The 18004-nt window shown below is 38.6% G+C and overlaps 1 protein-coding gene across 1 annotated transcript in view; it reads left to right on the top strand.

Annotated features, from left to right (window-relative positions):
• Positions 1-3545: 3545 nt before the first annotated feature.
• The window catches only part of LOC126249065 (uncharacterized), a 54740-nt gene continuing 40281 nt past the window's right edge, over positions 3546-18004 (top strand). The window contains exon 1 of the mRNA XM_049950716.1: positions 3546-3852. The gene's annotated coding sequence lies outside the window, so the exon portion shown is untranslated. The remainder of the gene's footprint in view (positions 3853-18004) is intronic.

Here is an 18004-nt window from a genome sequence, read left to right as displayed (position 1 = left end):
GGTTTTGTAAGTTAATCAGTTGTGAATCATGGTCTGACAATCCATTTACCACAGGGAAATCTTATGAAGCTTCCTGTAATCAACACAAAATCGCCAACTGCCATCCTTCTTCCTGGCAAGGACCACAGGTGACGGCCATGGGCTCTACGAAGGCTGAATGTTGCCATTCTTCATCATTTTCTCTACCTCGTCGCGATTTATTCGTCTTTCCGTTGCTGACACATGGTATGCTCTCTGGCTTATTGGTTGACGGTCTCCAGTGCTAATCTGGTGCTTCACCATCGATTTGTCTGATTTCCTCTTCACCTGTGGATTGAAGCATTCAGAGAACGCTTGAAGTTTGGCAAGTAGCTTCTTCTGTTGTTCCTTAGTGAGATCTGGTGATAGTCGAGCTAGAAGATTTTGTCTCGTAGTGGTAGCGCTAATTTCCCCCACAGACTCGGCATGGGAGGTTTCTATGACGCTTAGCTGATCTTCAATTAATGGCACAGTGTTTTCTACGCACATGCGTCTTGGAAGGATCGGCGGTTCTCGGCGATAGTTAACTATCCACAATTCACCGAATCTGTTCTTAAACCAGACAACAGAGGCTGGAATGACCAAGTTATTCTTCAGTGGTATGCTTCTCTTACATTCCACTACAAGATCCATGTGTTGATGCATGGCATGACACGTGACAGTTACCTTTCTAGCATTGACTGCAAGAATGATCACTTCATCCAGCACACGTAGTCTCCACACACTCGGATGCGCATCTTCCTGTCCACAGTATCTCATCTCGTCTAGCATAATCTTCGAGCAACCACAATTGCCTGAGAAGCTTTCAAAAAGTCCCTTCCTAGAATCATGTCATGACCACGCTCTCGTAAGATGATGAATTCTAAGGGCTGTGTATGGCCACTTATACCCACCTGAATGACATCTTCCTGTAGGTTTTACATATTTCACATTAGCCACCTTCAGCAGAGATGTTTTACTGTCGACGAATACAGTTTTCTGCAACTGGCGACGGTACTTCTCCGAAATGACTGAATATGATGCTCCAGTGTCCACAAGAGCTTGGGCTGGTCGGCCATCCATGAGGATATCGACGTAGTTTCCTATCATTTTTGTAGTGATCGATGGCGGAGAATTTTTCTCCTTGGCGGCGTCACCTCTAAGGAAGGTCGCACCTTTTAGTTTTCCTGGTTGCGGCGGCTAGGTGATCGACTGGAGCTTCTAAACGACGATGGAGACCTTGAGAGGTGTGTTGGGGAGCGTCCTCTCCAGCGGCTAGCTTGCAGCGATGGTGACCTGGTGACCTACGTCGTCCTGCACCTACATCTTCTTGTTCATCTTCGTCGTCCCGGAGTTGGCGTCGGCTAAGATCGACCTGCCGTCTTCTGGCATCGGCGTCATCAAATATCCGCCACCTTTCTCTACAATAGCGCACCACATGTCCCGGTCGTTCGCAGTGGAAACATACTGGTTGGTTATCCTGGGTCCTCCAGACGTCACTCTTCCTTGGTGTCCAAACAGGTTCCTCATGTGGCATTGTAGGAATGTAACTCCATCTGGGTCTCGAATTTTTTCACCGTTTTAAAGGAACATTAAGGACGAGAGATGGGGTTCAATGTCTGTTCCACTTCCTCCCTTATGACCTGTTGATGCGTCTCGGTTTTTTGCTCACTGTGCAATCCAAGTGCCTTCTGAACATCCTTTGTCACTATGTGACGAAGAATGCTTGTAAAATCAGTTGCTTCCTCCACCACAGACATCGATACGACGTTTGGAAGCGGTTCAAACTTCTTGCATGTAATTCTATTTTCATGCATTGTCTCGATATACTGGCACCATTTTATGAAGTCGTCTGCTGTCGAAACCTCCTTCAGGAGTAGGGCTTGATACATGTCCTCAGCAACACCCTTCATGAGATGTGCAACCTTATCTTCCTTCTTCATTCTAGGATCCACTATTTTACACAGCTCCAAGACGTCTTGAATGTAGGATGCTCTAGTTTCTCCTGGACGCTATGCCCTGCACTTTCGTTTATTTCAGCCTTGCACTTCTGTCGTTGTGTGTCGCCGAAATACTTGCGCTGTTCCGCCTGGAATACTTCCCAGCTTGAGAACTTCTCCTTGTTGATGTCATACCATTGCTTGGCAGTGCCCTCCAAGTAGAAAAATACGTGAGCCAAACACACGGTGTCATTCCATTTGTTAAATTTGGCTATATGCTTATTTACCTTCAGCCACTTGTTTGGATCTTGGCCATCGTCACCAGAGAACCCGGAACGATGTTTCATGTGGTGGCACACAGTTGCTGTCGTCGTAACGTCATCTTCTTCTTCTGTCTCCGATAGACAGCGATCTGTTGAATCTGGCTCGAACTCGGGTTTCTCGCCACGTAAACGGCGGTTCTGTCGTGGCCTGATGGGAGCCACTGTGTCGTCGACAATGTGCATTATCACAAGTTCCAGTACCCAGCGCCTCTACCAGAATAATGTCACGTAGAAGAAGGTGTACTTAGGTGAATGTTGAACACTAACTTCACTTAACGAAGGTTTATTCAGCACTTGCACATACAAGAGCGCGGAGCGAACTGCATCTGGCCAGAAGACATGCAGTATATATACAGCTACAGAACATTCCAGTACAATAATTCTAGACATGAGTGGATACTTCTAGAATGTACTCGACCCGAATATAGAAATTAAAATTGTACAGTCTCGTTGAGTTTTGAAGTCGGGACCCTTCATGCAACAGTTTAGTTTCATGACCACTATTCCACAGTGCTACTCGGCTTCTTTTGTGACAATATATGGTACTCACCCACGATAATCTGGACGAGATCTGTTCAAGAAGTTGGGTATTTTGACTACTGCTCACAGTATATTTATTCTCGCATTACGTTTGTTGTAAATTAACCCGCTGCACTTCAAAAGCTACAATGATCTACACAATTAAAATACCAGAAGAAAAAATGATATCGACTATGTCACACTAAGGAATAATTAGCACAAAAAGCGTTTTACAATACTCCGACGAACATTTTTTATCACTTACTCAACGCCATTAAATATCTAACAATCAGCAAAGTTAAATTTGAAAGCTCGTACCAAGACCTTGCTGTTTGGTTCCCTCTTCCAAATCAACCAACCAATCAATCAAATTAGAAAGCAAACTAAAAGATTTCTCTTTAACGAACCCTTCTATTCCGTAGAAGAATTTCAATTTTTTAATGTCTAAAAGATTTTGTTAAGAATTAGTATCGCATATCTGCATGTAAAAACATGTGTAACACAATGCTAGCTGAAAAAAAATTCCAAATGTTCCAAGAATGTTGCAAGTATCGTATATAAACTGAGCTGCAGTGTCTGAAATACATTTTTGTGAATTACTGTTGCATTATTTTTTATTCAAATTTGTAGCTTCAACTTCTAGTAACTAGTCAAACTTTCTCTGGGACGTGATTGTAATGTCTGTGGAATCAAACCTTCGTTGTTTGCTTATTCTTCCGATGTTAATGAGTTTGGAATATTGAACGTAGTAGCCATTGTAGTTGACAGTGTTTGTAGCGGTAATGGACGATTCCATTTGGAGAAAGAATGTATAGTTATTGCGCAAATTTAGTGTGGTTATCTCATTGTGACTGTTCCTCATCTTTATAAAGAACATTGTGATATATGGTTTGTGGTACTACGTGACGTTTATTTCGTGCGACCATAAGTGCGACATCTGACTTACAAAAGCTGGCAACAGGAATGTGAAGACAGTTTGTGTGGCAGAAATCGTAAATCTCACTGTGTGATAATGTGTTCGCAATTAGTATATGTGGCACTAATGTCTGATCTGAGGAGAAAGAGAAACTATGGTAAGTAATTTCAGACATAATAACAAATGAGTTGTTGGTGATACGTTTTGTATTCGTAGTCAACGCTGCGTGCATAATTCCCCGTCACTGTTTGTTTATTGCCTTATTTTGGGACTAGTGGTACGCATCAATATTTTATGAACTGCATATGTGTCCGAATTGCCGTATTGATATTAGATCAGTGGAACTTCAATAACCCATGTAACTGTGCAGTAGATGCAAGGTAGGAAACAATCTGCATTCACCTACACCCTCCGTATCGGTTTACTAGAGGTTTAAGAGCTTAGAGTTCTATTTTATTGCAGCATAGAGCGTAGTATCATAATTTAAGTACACGTAAAACCAACATTGCCTATAGGCCTAATTGAGAATACTGTTTCGAAACTGTTAATTTTGAAAGTCAAGCAGTTAAGTCAACGGTCTTTTGTTTATATTATGTTTTGTATACTATGCTGCACGGCTGATTTCTGACAGAATCTGCTTTAAAGTGGTTGGGTTGACATATTTGGTATGTCAGTGTCTTAAAGTTGCTGAACATTCCAGTAAGTGCATAATTAGTAGTAAGATGACACCTTTGGAACTTCTACGGAAGACTTATGCTATTTATTCTCATTTGCAAGTTTGTCGTTTAAAAGAGTATTAATTCATGTCACTGTTCTGACGTTATTCTTCTGACCACATCGCCAGCTTTATTCAAATTTGCTAATGGAATATTTTGTTGGTTAACGGTAGGTTGGATGATATATATGTTGCACGACTGTCCCGTAATTTGCGTGTTTATAATTAGTAATTTCGAGGACCTCACATAGTTTGATGATATGCCACATTTACATCCATATAGGGATCAAAAATTTACAGGAGAACCCGTTGGTTAACTGTAAAATTTATATAATTTTGCATTTTTAAATTCCCCTAATATTGTGTATTTCATTACGTAAATAAAGCACTAGGACATGATAATGCCTGCACGTTTGTCCCTCCTTGGTTGAGATGATATTGGTCTGTAGTATAACCCGAAACCTGTATTAGGGCGACAATTTGGCCAGGTATTGAAGACAATGTGACGGGCAGCGGTACTGATGAAGAGGCAGATAGGTTGGCATAGATCAATGACCACATGTGTACTATGTTTAAACCTGTTTTTTTTAATTAAATTAGGTAAATTCAGAAAGCACTACCATGTAATAGACATAATCCTGCCGAATATTTTGATGCATATTTTGTTTATCGCCTAGGAAAATCGGGGGGGGGGGGTGGATTCACTAGCTCATTCTTACGAAATGAAATGCAATTCCACAAATCTGATAATTACCCAATGGTTTTCTTTCTGTGCCGTTTTGCATTTCATAAACGAAGTGGGAATGATTTACATGTCTTATATTAAAGTCAGTATGAACACCTCTGGAGAGTTAAGTATTCATTCTGGAAGTATTAACGAATTGAATTTAACACCATCCTTCTACTGGAAATCTATTTTGCTGTTTGTATAGTAACATAATGAGTAGTAGTACTTTAATTTCAAATGAACTATATAGTAACTAATTTGTCAGTCATGGGGTTTTTAGTGCAAGTTTTATTATCTACAAAAGGCAGGGTCCTGGTTAGGTTATAGTATATCATATTATCTTGTAATAGTAGTAGTTTGACACAATGTGAGGGTAATTGAAACCCTGCTCCATCTGTAGCACTATTCCACCATGCGTTTACAGTCTTATGAGAATCTTTGTTTGACATTACACTTCTGAGGAGAGATTAAGAGATCTGTAGCTAATTCAGTCTCCACTTTATTATTTTCACCAAGAGTATTTGTCGATGGAGAGAACATCTGTGAAGTATGCAAAGTGGGGATAATGGGTTAAAGTGTGGTATTAGACCCCCCTCCACCTCGACCATTCTGGTGGCAGACTGATCAGTAGTGCAGCCCAAGGTCTCATTTAGGTTGAAAGATGACACATTTGGTTGTGAGTTGGTGAAGCCAACAAATCTAAAAACCAAATTGACTTTTAGTGCAGCCTAATGTTAACTTCTGTGCCATACTGAAAAAAGGAACTGGGGTCCAATATGTAATTTTTCCCAGATAATGTTCTATCTGATTGAAACTGTGGAATGGGCCCTGACATGTGTCTTGGTAGCTCAGTCAACAAGAATATACGATAGACAAAGGCCGGTGTTCAGATCCTGGAGTTGCACTTACTTTTGGCATGTCTTAAAAGTTAGTAATGGTATGAACACCTCTGGAGACCTAAGCATTCATTCTGGAAGTATTTTATTTCGTAATCAACAACGTTCTAAAATAGGGACAGAAAATCATATAAAATTTTTCACTCAATTAATTAGGGCTAGTGTACCAAATTGTTAAAAACGTGTAATAAGTGATTTCTATACTTGCCACAGATTTAAAATTTGTCTTTGCTGTACCTGGAAAGTCCTCAGTGGAATGCAAACCGTGAAATAATGAAGATAACGTGTCATTGGGTAGATGAGGTTACTATCAAAACTATGTCAGCATTTTTGAGGTTACGAGTTTGCTTTTGATTTGTACGACAGGTAGTCAGTTCATGTCGGTGATGAGACTGTTTGTTCTATTTCTCTCACTTCCATAGGCAGAAGAGATAGTGTGCAGTTCCTATCCATAAAGTTAAGTGGTATAGTGAGTGAGCATGAGTAGATCCTGAGTGTGGAAGGCAGTCTAACATCTGTATTGAAAATTTATGCTTCAGTCACAAGACTCTCGTGTAAAGTGAAATGATGATTTACACGAACTTAGAAAACTGTCCCAGCTAGAGCTACTGACCTTAGTCTTCAAACTGTGTCAAACGGTGCTTTACAAGTGTTTTTGTATTACTGTAAATGATCGTGCTGATAAAGATACATCGTCTCTCTTTTTTTTTCTTCTCTCCCTCCCTCTGATTACCTACATCTACATGGATACTCTGCAAATCACACTTAGGTGCCTAGCAGAGGGTCCATTGAACAGCCTTCGCAATAATTCTCTATTATTTCACCCTCAAACAGTGCATGGAAAAAAACAAACACCCAAGTCTTTCTGTGTGAGTTCTGTCTTCTCTTATTTTATTGTGATGATCATTTCTCCCTATGCATTTCAGCGCCAACAAACTATTGTCACATTTGGAGGAGAAAGTTGGTGATTGAAATTTCGCGAGAAGATCCCATTGCAATGAGAAATGCCTTTGTTTCAATGATGTCTACGCCAAGTCCTGTATCGTGTCTGCAACACTCTCTTTCGTATTTCTCGATAATACAAAATGTGCTGTGAACTTTCTAGATGTACTTCGTTAACCCTATATGGCAAGGATCCCACACTGCACAGCAGTACTCCAAAAGGGGATGGACAAGTGTTGTTTTATTGTGATGGCATAATCCGTATCACCTCAGGCAGGAGGGTTACATTCATAGTTTCATATGTTATTGAATTTAGCATATGTTAAAAAATTCAGGAGTAAGTAAGAAACAAGTATTTTTTTATTTTCTACAAAAACTTTCCTGCTCTGAGATACAGGCCTCCAAAGATGACACTGCGAATACCATTTTGAAGATAGAGATTTCAGAAAAAAATTTAAAATGCTGTATCTCTGTAATTGTTCTAGTTTTTTTTGAAAGACAATTGCTGTACGATTACAGTGGTATCCTCTGTTTAGACGTATCTGTCCAAGTTCTTTTGCTGTGGCCTTTTGAAATTTGTTATAAGTCACAGAAAAAAATTTTTTTTAAATGCCAGTCCAGAAAAGTTAGCTTTTTTATGTTGATTAGTATCATGTAGGGCTATATCCTCTGTAGATGAGAGCTTCCACTTTTAAGTTGGACAGGTTTTATTTTAAAAATTATTTTTGTTAACTTTCAAGGTAGTGTATGTCTTCACTGATGTTGTTTCTTCAGTCAACTACATAGGTAGGTGTTAGTCCTATTAAGAAACCGTGGTCAGTGAAGTCGAGCCATAAGCTCTGTGTGTCAAGAAAGTGCAGAGAAATTACCAAAGCTATGGATGAATACACTACAGCAAAGCTGACCACACTCTTCAAAGTAGAAATTCCATCTTCAGAAGGAAATTAACCAAAGTACTCTTGCACCTCTTGCCAGGAATTTTTCGCAAATGTCAATTCAGCTGTTGAATATTGTGCATCGTACAGTGAAAACGTGCTAGTTTTAACTATTATTCCAGAGACATTTTCAAAGAAAACAATTTTGAACCACATTCAGTCAGTATAGAAGTACATGGTAGACAAATCAAGAAATGTGAGGCCTGTAAAAGGAGTCTTTGGAAGACCAGATCCCTACTAGGGTCATCCTGTAGAAGTTCAAATAGTGCAGTCATTTTATCTGGAAGATAAATGGGACTGCTCTTGCCAGAGTGCTAACAAAAAAGGTTGAAGGTCAAAAGTCAAAAAGTTGTGAAAGTGAAGAGGTACATGACTTCGCAGTATTAAAGAAACTTTTGCAATTGATAAGAGCAAGTATACAACGTCACATGTTGGAAGATCAAAATGTTATGCACTACAACCTAAGTGGGTAGTTCCACACCCACCTAGAGGTGTCCGTTTATGTGTGTACTTCACAAATTTTGAACTCTGTGTGGTAACTTTGAAGAACTTTCTGGAGCACATGACATATGACACCTTGGTTGGGCTTGTGAAGTCATTAGTAGTCTGTGACGTAAAGCGAGAGACTTGTTTGTTTCAAGAATGTGGTGACTGCCCTGGAAAGAGAGGACTGACTTCACAGACACTTGGTCTGGAAGATGTAGAAGATAACTCTGCAGGAACTACATATGCGACATGGGAGGATAATAAAGTAATTAAGAAAACTGTTGCCTTTGACAGTTTTATTGATGAACTTGGTAAATGGTCAGTAGAAGCAGTAACACACCAGCATCTGTGGAAATGGCAATAACACCACCTTGCAAAAGTGAAAGGGTGTGTACGAGCTGAAGAACTGTGTTTAGTGCTTCACTGTGATTTTGCTGAGAATTGGTCTGTAATTCTCCCACAAGAAGTACAAGGGTATCACTGGAGTAATGACCAGGTTTCAATTTTTACAGGAGTGACATATTTTCAAAACAAGACCACAAGTATTGCACTTATGAGTGATGATACAGGACATGACTCAGCACATTCTTTGCTAGCAATGCGCAAAATTCTTCTGCTGCAAACAGGGACAGAGAAGACCATCATTATTTCTGGTGGTGCTCCTAGTCATTTTAAAAATTGTTACCAGCTGTTTGAATTGTGTAAGTCGCTTGTGCCAGCTGACTGGGTATACTGTGCTACTGGTCATGGGAAGAGGCCTTGTGATGGTGTAGGAGGTCTGCTAAACCACCATGCTACGAAACATAACTCCAGACAAAATACAGCTGTGATTCATAATGCTGAGGATTTTATGAGAGTTGAAAAAATTTTACACATCCACAGCCATCATTCTTTTGTCCAAAGAAGAAATCGACGAATTCCTTTAGTAGAAAAAATCATAATGGTTCAAACAAACTACTCCTGTAAAAGGAATTCAGAAGACATAGTTTTGGACTCAAAGTGATTGGTGAACTCCAATTGCACACACTTTAAATAGCAAGAAAGAATAAATTTCATTGTTTTTGGCCAACACCTCAGAAATAGCAGGCTAATATTCAGATTCACAACCTGAGAAAGGGGGATGTTTGTGGCGTGTGTGTATGACTGTGACTGGTGGATTGCAGAGATTATAGACACCAGTTAAGAGTATAGAAAATTGTAGTGAACTTTATGCTGCTACATGGGCCAGCTGCTGGATATAGGTTTCCAGCTGAAGGACAGCAACATGCCAGAAGTGCCCATTTCCTGTTCACAATGTTTTGAAGATTGTAAGTGCTCCAGTTCCTATTAGTTCAACAGGGAGGCATCATTCTATATCAAAGGAAGATACTGAAGCAGTGGAAAACGTTTTTAGTTCATTGACTGGCTAATTTCAGTACAAAACAGAGTGCACAGAAGTTGTATAAATTGAAACCTTTGTCTTTTCACCTTTCACATACATTTTGAAGCCATTTAAAATCCTTGAAAAATTAGTCTCTTACTCATCTTTCCAAACTAAAAATCGTGTTGAATAAGGCTAGGTTTTGATTTTTATGAGTCTGTTACGTGATAATGTGGTAATAAAATGGGTTTTATGTATGGCAAAAGTTTCAATTGTTTATGGTTCAAATGGCTCTGAGCACTATGCGACTTAACACTTGAGGTCATCAGTCCCTTAGAACTTAGGTTAGTTAGGTTTAAGTAGTTCTAAGGACATCACACACATCCATGCCTGAGGCAGGATTCGAACCTGCGACCATAGCGGTCGCGCGGTTCCAGACTGAAGCGCCTAGAATTGCTGACACACCGACCGGCTCAATTGTTTATAAAACCTTTTCAACCTAAAAGTGGAAGCTCCCCTTTTCATGGAATGTAGAACTAAATAGTACTAATCAACAGAAAAAAATCAAAATTTTATGGATTGGCATTTTTGAAAACAAAAAATTTCCATAAATTATAAAAAAGTTCAGAATGCAATAGTAAAAAAACTTTGACAAATAAGTCCAAATGGAGGATTTCTTTATTATTATAAAGCAATTATCTTTCAACTAAAAAAAAACCAACAAAATATCTAGAACTGTTCCAGAGATACAGCAATGTAAAATTTTTTTGAAAATTTGTATCCTCAAAATGATATGCGCAGTGTCATCTTTGGAAAGCTGTATCTCGTAGCAGAATTTTTTTTGGAGAAAACAAAAAAAGATACGTGTTTCTTACTTAGTCCTTCATTTTAACATATGCTAAATTCAATAACATCTGAGACTGTGGAGGTAAGATTTTTTTCCTAGCCTACCTGCATTGGTATGGACCATATGCTTGATGAATTCTTTAACACCATGATGGGAACGCTGTGGTTAGAGTGGATGTGCCACAATTATTCATATTTACTGTCGACCTGTGCTGTCTAACTTTTTATTATTTTACTGATTTTGCATTGCACAACAATTTATTATGTGTATTGCATCAACTGATTTTGAGAACAGTTTCTTTTTCTTTTTAAAGCAGTGTGAAAGGCAAAAGTTTCAGTGTTGCTGACACTGTCAGTCCCATTAATTGATGAGATGCAAAATTTTGGACTGCCAATCCCATCCTTTCATGGGGTACAGTTTCTCCAGCTTCTCATTATGAAATCATGTATACTGATCGGCTCAATCGATCTGCACTGTGTCGATTGGGAAATGTGCAACAAAAAAAGGTAGAGGTTGAGCTGTCTGCTCAAGGGGTTGGAGCACAGAACACTGAAATGGTAGAGGAAACTTGCATTTCATTATTTCTCTATGAGTTTGGTAAATGCACGCAGTCTCCACATTAAAGTAAAAGATAAGATGATGTGTCTGTCTAAATTCATAAAGCGTACTTTATGCAGTAATTATCAATGTGCGTAGACGCTAGCAGACAGTTCTTCTATGGGCCAACTGAGCAGACCACTCCATTCACACCATCAACAGAACAGGCTCTGCTAACAATATACTACGCCTTCCACATCGGTGGCAATGGGTTCTACACAATGCTGGTGACTACTTTGAAGGACAGTAACAAGTGCAAACATGGAAGTCTTTTGTATCGGTTGTGAATAAATAGTTGCCACTATTTAAGTTCCAACACTTTTAATCTACAATTGGGGTTATAGGTGGTTAGTTTTAAGAAGTTGAAAGTAGAATTTTTAGGATTACAATGGTTATTTAAAATATTGACTGTGCTGAGCTTTTATGTTTTTTGCAAAACCTAACATTCCTTAAAATATAAGGGAAAAGATCAAACATACAAAGAATCTGTAAATATGTAATTCAGGAGAAGAGGTTTTAGGCTTTCACAAAAGGTTTTATCACTGTTAAATGTTGAGTAGCTTTTGTTAGTAAAAAGTATTAAACATCCATAAAAATGGTTGGCTTTGTAAGAAATGTCGAGGTTTGCAAGGCCAGCAGTAAGTGTTAAATGCAACTCATTGCAGATTTTTGAATGTGAAAACCTTTAAAGTTTTATGCCACTTTTGGAACAAAGAAAGTAACTGCTTCTATGGCTCGTGAATACAGTGTATATGCCATCACAGTTGTGAGTTTATCAGGCCTCTTATTTACTCCATTTATAATCTGACCACACAGAAAAGTTATATCTTAAAGCGCTTTGTCCACCATTGTCAGTCTTCTCTAAACCTATGCAGAAAATTTTCATTTAGAGTTGGTATCACGAATAATCACATCATACAAGTTATGATGGTGATGGTGTTAAACAATGTTTTAAATACAACTTTCGTAGTACATTCTTACAGATGTACACTTAGCCTATTTGTACTGTTAGTGAAGTGTAATATTCTAAGTCAACATGTGATTAATTTGTTTGCTAAAGCTATAGTGTAAGTCGGCCTTCCTGAAATTGTCCTTAGTCTCATCTTGTCCAACACGGAGAATTCATTATCATTAGAAATATATCTGTGAATACCATTTAGTGTTTAGGAAATGTGTGTCACAGTTTCTTCCATTTTAAAGCAAGATTTGATGCCTTCTCATTACTCCATATTTACATTTGCAACAACTTTCTTACCCAACCCCATTCCTCACCACTGCTATCGAGTTCTCGTAACTTGCGACATGCACGGCGTGTATCAACATTGGCTCTTCATTTATGGGGATGACTGTGATATTTCATGCATTGTGGTTGCTGTGCACAGTTTGTTAGATCTGTGGTGTCACCGCTAGACACCACACTTGCTAGGTGGTAACTTAAATCGGCCGCGGTCCTGTAGTACATGTCGGACCCGCGTGTCGCCACTGTGTAATCGCAAACCTAGCGCCACCACATGGCAGGTCACAAGACACGGACTAGACCTCGCCCCCAGTTGTACGGACGACATAGCTTGCGACCAGACGTACGAAGCTTTCCTCTCATTTGCCGAGAGACAGATTGAATAGCCTTCAGCTTAGTCCATAGCTACTACCTAGCAAGGCGCCATTTGTATCAGTGCTTATAGCTTACTACTATTCAAGAGATGTATTCCAACAAGAGAATAAAAGTTAAGTAACATCTACGTACTTTTCTTCTTATTCATTAATAAGTCTCATGTTCCAGAACTTCAAGCCCGTCTGCGTTAGTTTAGCGTGCACCTAGCTACCTCATTGTGTCTATGCTGTATGAGCAAGACACAACAAGATCAGTATATGCAATAATGTTCCCACGAACTCAAACTAAATTAGCAGACAGTTCTGCTGGACGAACATCTGCAACTGAGCCTTCTAGTAGAGATTTAAGATACTGCTTCAGTTGTAAGGTACTTTTTATTTTTCAGCTCTTAAAGCACAACCAGTTTCGGGCCCTTACATGCCCATCGTCGGGTGTGATACTGAAAATAAACAAGAAAGCTAATAATTTTTACATGCAGTTTTATATATGGGAAAAAAGCAGATCCATATAACATATTAGAAAACAGCTGTTGGAAGAAGTGCAGTAAAACCTAAGTCAATGGTAAAGCAACACCAGAGAGTACTAAGGACGACTGCCTGGGTAAAGAAATATGCAATGAAAACCAGGACACACTTTGTGTTGTACCCTGAACAAGTATAGAACTCAGTGTGCCACCAACAAGTGCAGAGCATGGAGTAGCGTACACACAGAGGGAAGCAAACTGGTAAACCAGAGTGGCAAAAGTACTCCCATCTGTTAACAGGATGAACAATGCGGGGACCACCTAGTTTGGCCGTTCACAATTTGAAGTATTGACTTTCATTCAAGACGAAAAAAGAATCATTACAAGAAAGTTACATGAAAAGCATAAAGAGTATATTAGGAGCAGTAAAGGAACATATTGAACAGGGTGGTACGGAACTGTAGTAAAACAAACTGGAAGCCGGCGACATATAGTTCATGTAAAAACCGTAAAACACATTTTAAAAAAATTCCATTTTCCATGAGTGGCATGCTAGTTTAATGGTGACATGGAATAACGTGACATGGTCATGACTTAAAAGAACATACACATGTGCTGTTCCTATTAAAAAGCATCTCACAAAAAAAGGTAGCAAAACCTAAAAGTCCACTCTGTCAAAAACTCCTATAGCAATTAATAGCTAGCAACAATAGCACTAAAGGGACATATTAAAAGTAGGAACAATTCAAAAACTGTTAACTAAAAGCCAGTGGCTCAAAGAGTTGTATGATACAGGTAAGACAAATGATAAGCAAATTTTAATTTAGTGAGGACACAGACAACAATGCGCAATAATGCACTGTTGTCGTAGGATAAAAAATGAAAAATATGAAAACTTTTTATTAAGAGGCCATTTTACAGGTATGTGAAATAGAAATGCTGTATAGTAGCCAAGCCTTATTATCCCAGACAATCATCCATAGTCCTGTCTGGTGTCGCTTTGCCATAGACTTAGGTTACACTGCGTGTAGCCCGACCGCTGTTCTCTGAAATGTCGTATGAAACTTTTTCCATGTATATACTACTGTGTGTAAAAATTAGTATTAGTGCTCTTGTTTATTTTCAGTATGGTATCGGATGATGGGCATGTAAGAGCCTGAAACTAGTCGTGCTTTTAAGTACTGAAAAATAAAAAGTACCTTACAAATGAAGTGGTAGCTTTCAACTTCTATTAAATCAGCAGAATAAACCTGTTTATACATTTAAAGAAGCACACATTTAGTAATGCACTTTGCATTGTAAATAGTATCGATTGAAACTAGATCAGTGAACAAGTTGTAAGTTTACTAGTGTGTGTATAATGTGGAAATCTAGTAATGCTGGGAACATCAAACATTCCTCTCTTTTTTTTAACATAACATATTTTATTTCATTGTCTCCAGACAAATTTGACATCCATGTAGGAAGACCCTCTAATGAATGTTGCTATAAATTTCAGTATGTGCCGGTTGTAGTAGTTTTAATTGAATTGCAAGAGGAGATGACGACGGACTCTACTTGCATATTAATGTGCTAACAGTGACTTGTGCAATTAGTATACTATCTTCCTCATGGGAAAATATGAATGTTCAGAGATAAACAGGCAGACAGGTACATAATTGAAGCTAGCGGATTAAAACTGTTTGCCATACCAAGACTCAAACATAGGACTACCAAAGCACGACTCACGATCTGTCCTCCTCACAGTTATCCTTCTGCCAGTACCACATGTACTATCTTTTACATTTAACAGAAGTTGTCCTGCGAAACTGAACTGCGAAAAAAAGCGATATTGTGGAGATGGGTTCGAGTCACCGTCTGGCACACAATTTTAATCAGCCAGGAAGTTTCATATCAGTGGACATGCTACTGCAGAGTGAAAAATTTATTCTCTAGATGGACAGTTTCATCTCAAATCATGCAGTACATGTAAATTCATGATCATGAATTTCTCTGGAAAAATGTTTTAGACCTCTGTATCATATAAATATTTTCTTGTATCGTGGTTTTTGTAAATGGTTCAGTCCTCTGAAAAATTTGTATTTTGTAGATAACTCTTAAAACAGTTGAGAACTAAAAAAAGTGTTACTAATAAAGCAGTGGAGAAATTGCAGATGCTTTGCTTTAAAGCTCGCTCTTCGTGTGTACACACACACACACACACACACACACACACACACACTCTCTCTCTCTCTCTCTCTCTCTCTCTCTCTCTCTCATGGGTTTTCTTTTAACTTACACTTTTAGGAAGAAAATACAAAAATTTTAATTTTTTCTCCTTAATTTTTTTTTCTAATTTGGGAAGTGACAGAGTACTAACTTCCTTGTTATATTAGCAGATACAGCTGATATAATTATAAACAATGTCTTCTCTGCTACAGCTATCTGTATTATGTAAATATTTATTACTAAAAATTTTAAAAATCTCATTTTTATGCATTTTTACGAATTATTTGCCTAAAACGCCCATCACAAAACTTACGAAAATTGCTAAATATATTGTTTGGTTAATGTGTTTGTTAGCAGTTACTGCAATCAAAATGGACAATATGTTTCTCTGTAAAGTGTTAGAAATTTTTCAACATTCTGCATATTTCACATCATTGAATTTCTAGTGTAAAATATACATGTTGGCAACACTGTTTCAAGCTCTCTCCTGTTTGTAACAAATTGGCAAGAACTTGCTTATGACCCCTTCTGCATAGAGTTTGTTTTGTTTGTTTTTATCTTTTCTTTTAGATACAGTGTCAGTGAGAAAATATAGTAGTGAATGGGTGAGGTGTGTGGGCTATGAAAAAGACATAAGAAGATGGTGTCAATAAAATTCTTCTGGGCTGTTGACCACATTGTCAATTTATAACATTGTCTGATGTTTTGGCCGCTATTGCAACGTTGGACAATTTTATATAGTGACCATGTGGTCAACAGCCTGATAGAATGTTACTGACACTGACAACAGCCTCATAAGCCATGCTTACACGAGAAGATGTCGTTTAATAAAAGTTAAAAATACTTCACAATTGTTGGAAGTCTGTCAGAGGTATTGCAGAAATATCTTTTTCTTTGAGTAACTGTGTTACCATCACATCCATTGTGCAGGAATTGCTGTATTTGCTACAACAAGAAATTTAGTGATAACCTGCCTGAATGATTACCATCACCAGAATGCGGTACTGGAGAAGACAGTGCAGATGTTTATATTTCTGTGTGTGATGTTGTTGTCACATTGAATGTTAGCATTTCTGTTGTAGCCCCAAATATATCCCTCTTTAAATGCCCAGGCAAGATAAGAACACAAGTTGAAAGTACAAATAAAAGTGAAAGAACTTGAAACAAGTTTAACACAAGCAGCATCTTCAAAACTTTGTGAAGTGTGTAATATAGATGCAGATTCTCTGGATTTGATGTGTGGATTGGGATTGATGACCATAGTGCTTAGAGCCATTTTTGATGTGTGGATTCATACTCTAACCACTGTCTCGGCATCTACCTATACGTAGAAGGTACAATAACTGACACTGATACCAGATAGCTACTCCAAGCAGCAGATACAGAAATACATACCTGCTTCCTCACATTATTTAATTTCAAAAGCTCATAAAATAATGAGAAAAGTATTTAGGCATGCCCAGGTTCCTACTGTATGCATCCATTGCAAGATGACTCTTAATGTTGCTCTGGAATATTACCTAAGTGATGACAAAGATTGAAGCAGGCAAAGTCCTAATCAGACTCTTATCTCTGTTCGTGAAAATGGTGAAAAAATTAAAAAGACAAAAAGATATATAACAAGATCAGTAAGAGAAGCATATCTCCTAATGAAAAAGGGAACCCAAATTTAAAAATTGGTCTCAGAAAATTCTACTCCTTATAGCAAAAATAGATAAAATGCAGGCCAGTGAAGGAAGTATGGACATGTTTGAAACTTTTTCCATGAGTAGTGTCACAGGGAAGAAGTACGCTGAGACGGACCTGGTGCTGTGGACCTGTGTCAAGAGCCCCAAGATAAATGTTGGTTGCAGGAGTGTGCAGTGTGTCCTGGTACTGAAGGGATGACGAGTGAAGCATTAAATCTTCAGGATACTGCCGTGATGTAACCTACGCATTGTGAGGGGGGGGGGGGGGGGTTGAAGAAGAAGAAGAAGACAGCGGAGCCAGGGAAGTATGTTGCAGAGCTTAGGCATTGGGTCATAAAGGAGTAGTTCATCATCATATCTGCAGGTTTCAGAGACAGGCAATAGCAGAAGTAAAATCAGCCACCTCTCAGAAAACACACACAATAGTTCTTCATTTTCAGTTTGCTGAAAACTGGTCTTTTGCTTTGCAGAAGGAAGTTCCGAGTCACCACTGGCATGCATCACACGTGTCAATATTAACACGTGTTGCTCACTTCCTTCGAACATCACACTGTTTTACTATTGTCAGTGTCTATCTCATTCATGACAGTGCACATGCATGCAGTGCAGTCAGCATGATAATTCATAACATAGCATCTAAAAACCATACATTTCCTTAATGTTTGTAGGTGGCTGATGGTGCAGCATCTCATTTTAAAAACTTCTTGAGTTTCATGAAATTGGAAAACACTGTACAAGAATTAAGGCCAAAAATTTGATGTTTTCAGCAACCGTCCGTGGAAAAAGTGCGTGTGATAGGGTAGGTGGTCTCTGCAAACATTTTGCAACAAGAC

This window comes from Schistocerca nitens, chromosome 3, assembly GCF_023898315.1.
Source record: "Schistocerca nitens isolate TAMUIC-IGC-003100 chromosome 3, iqSchNite1.1, whole genome shotgun sequence".
In the NCBI taxonomy this organism is placed as follows: domain Eukaryota; kingdom Metazoa; phylum Arthropoda; class Insecta; order Orthoptera; family Acrididae; genus Schistocerca; species Schistocerca nitens.
The sequence above is the reverse complement of the archived record's forward strand: the minus strand, read 5'-3'. Positions and strand labels throughout refer to the sequence as shown.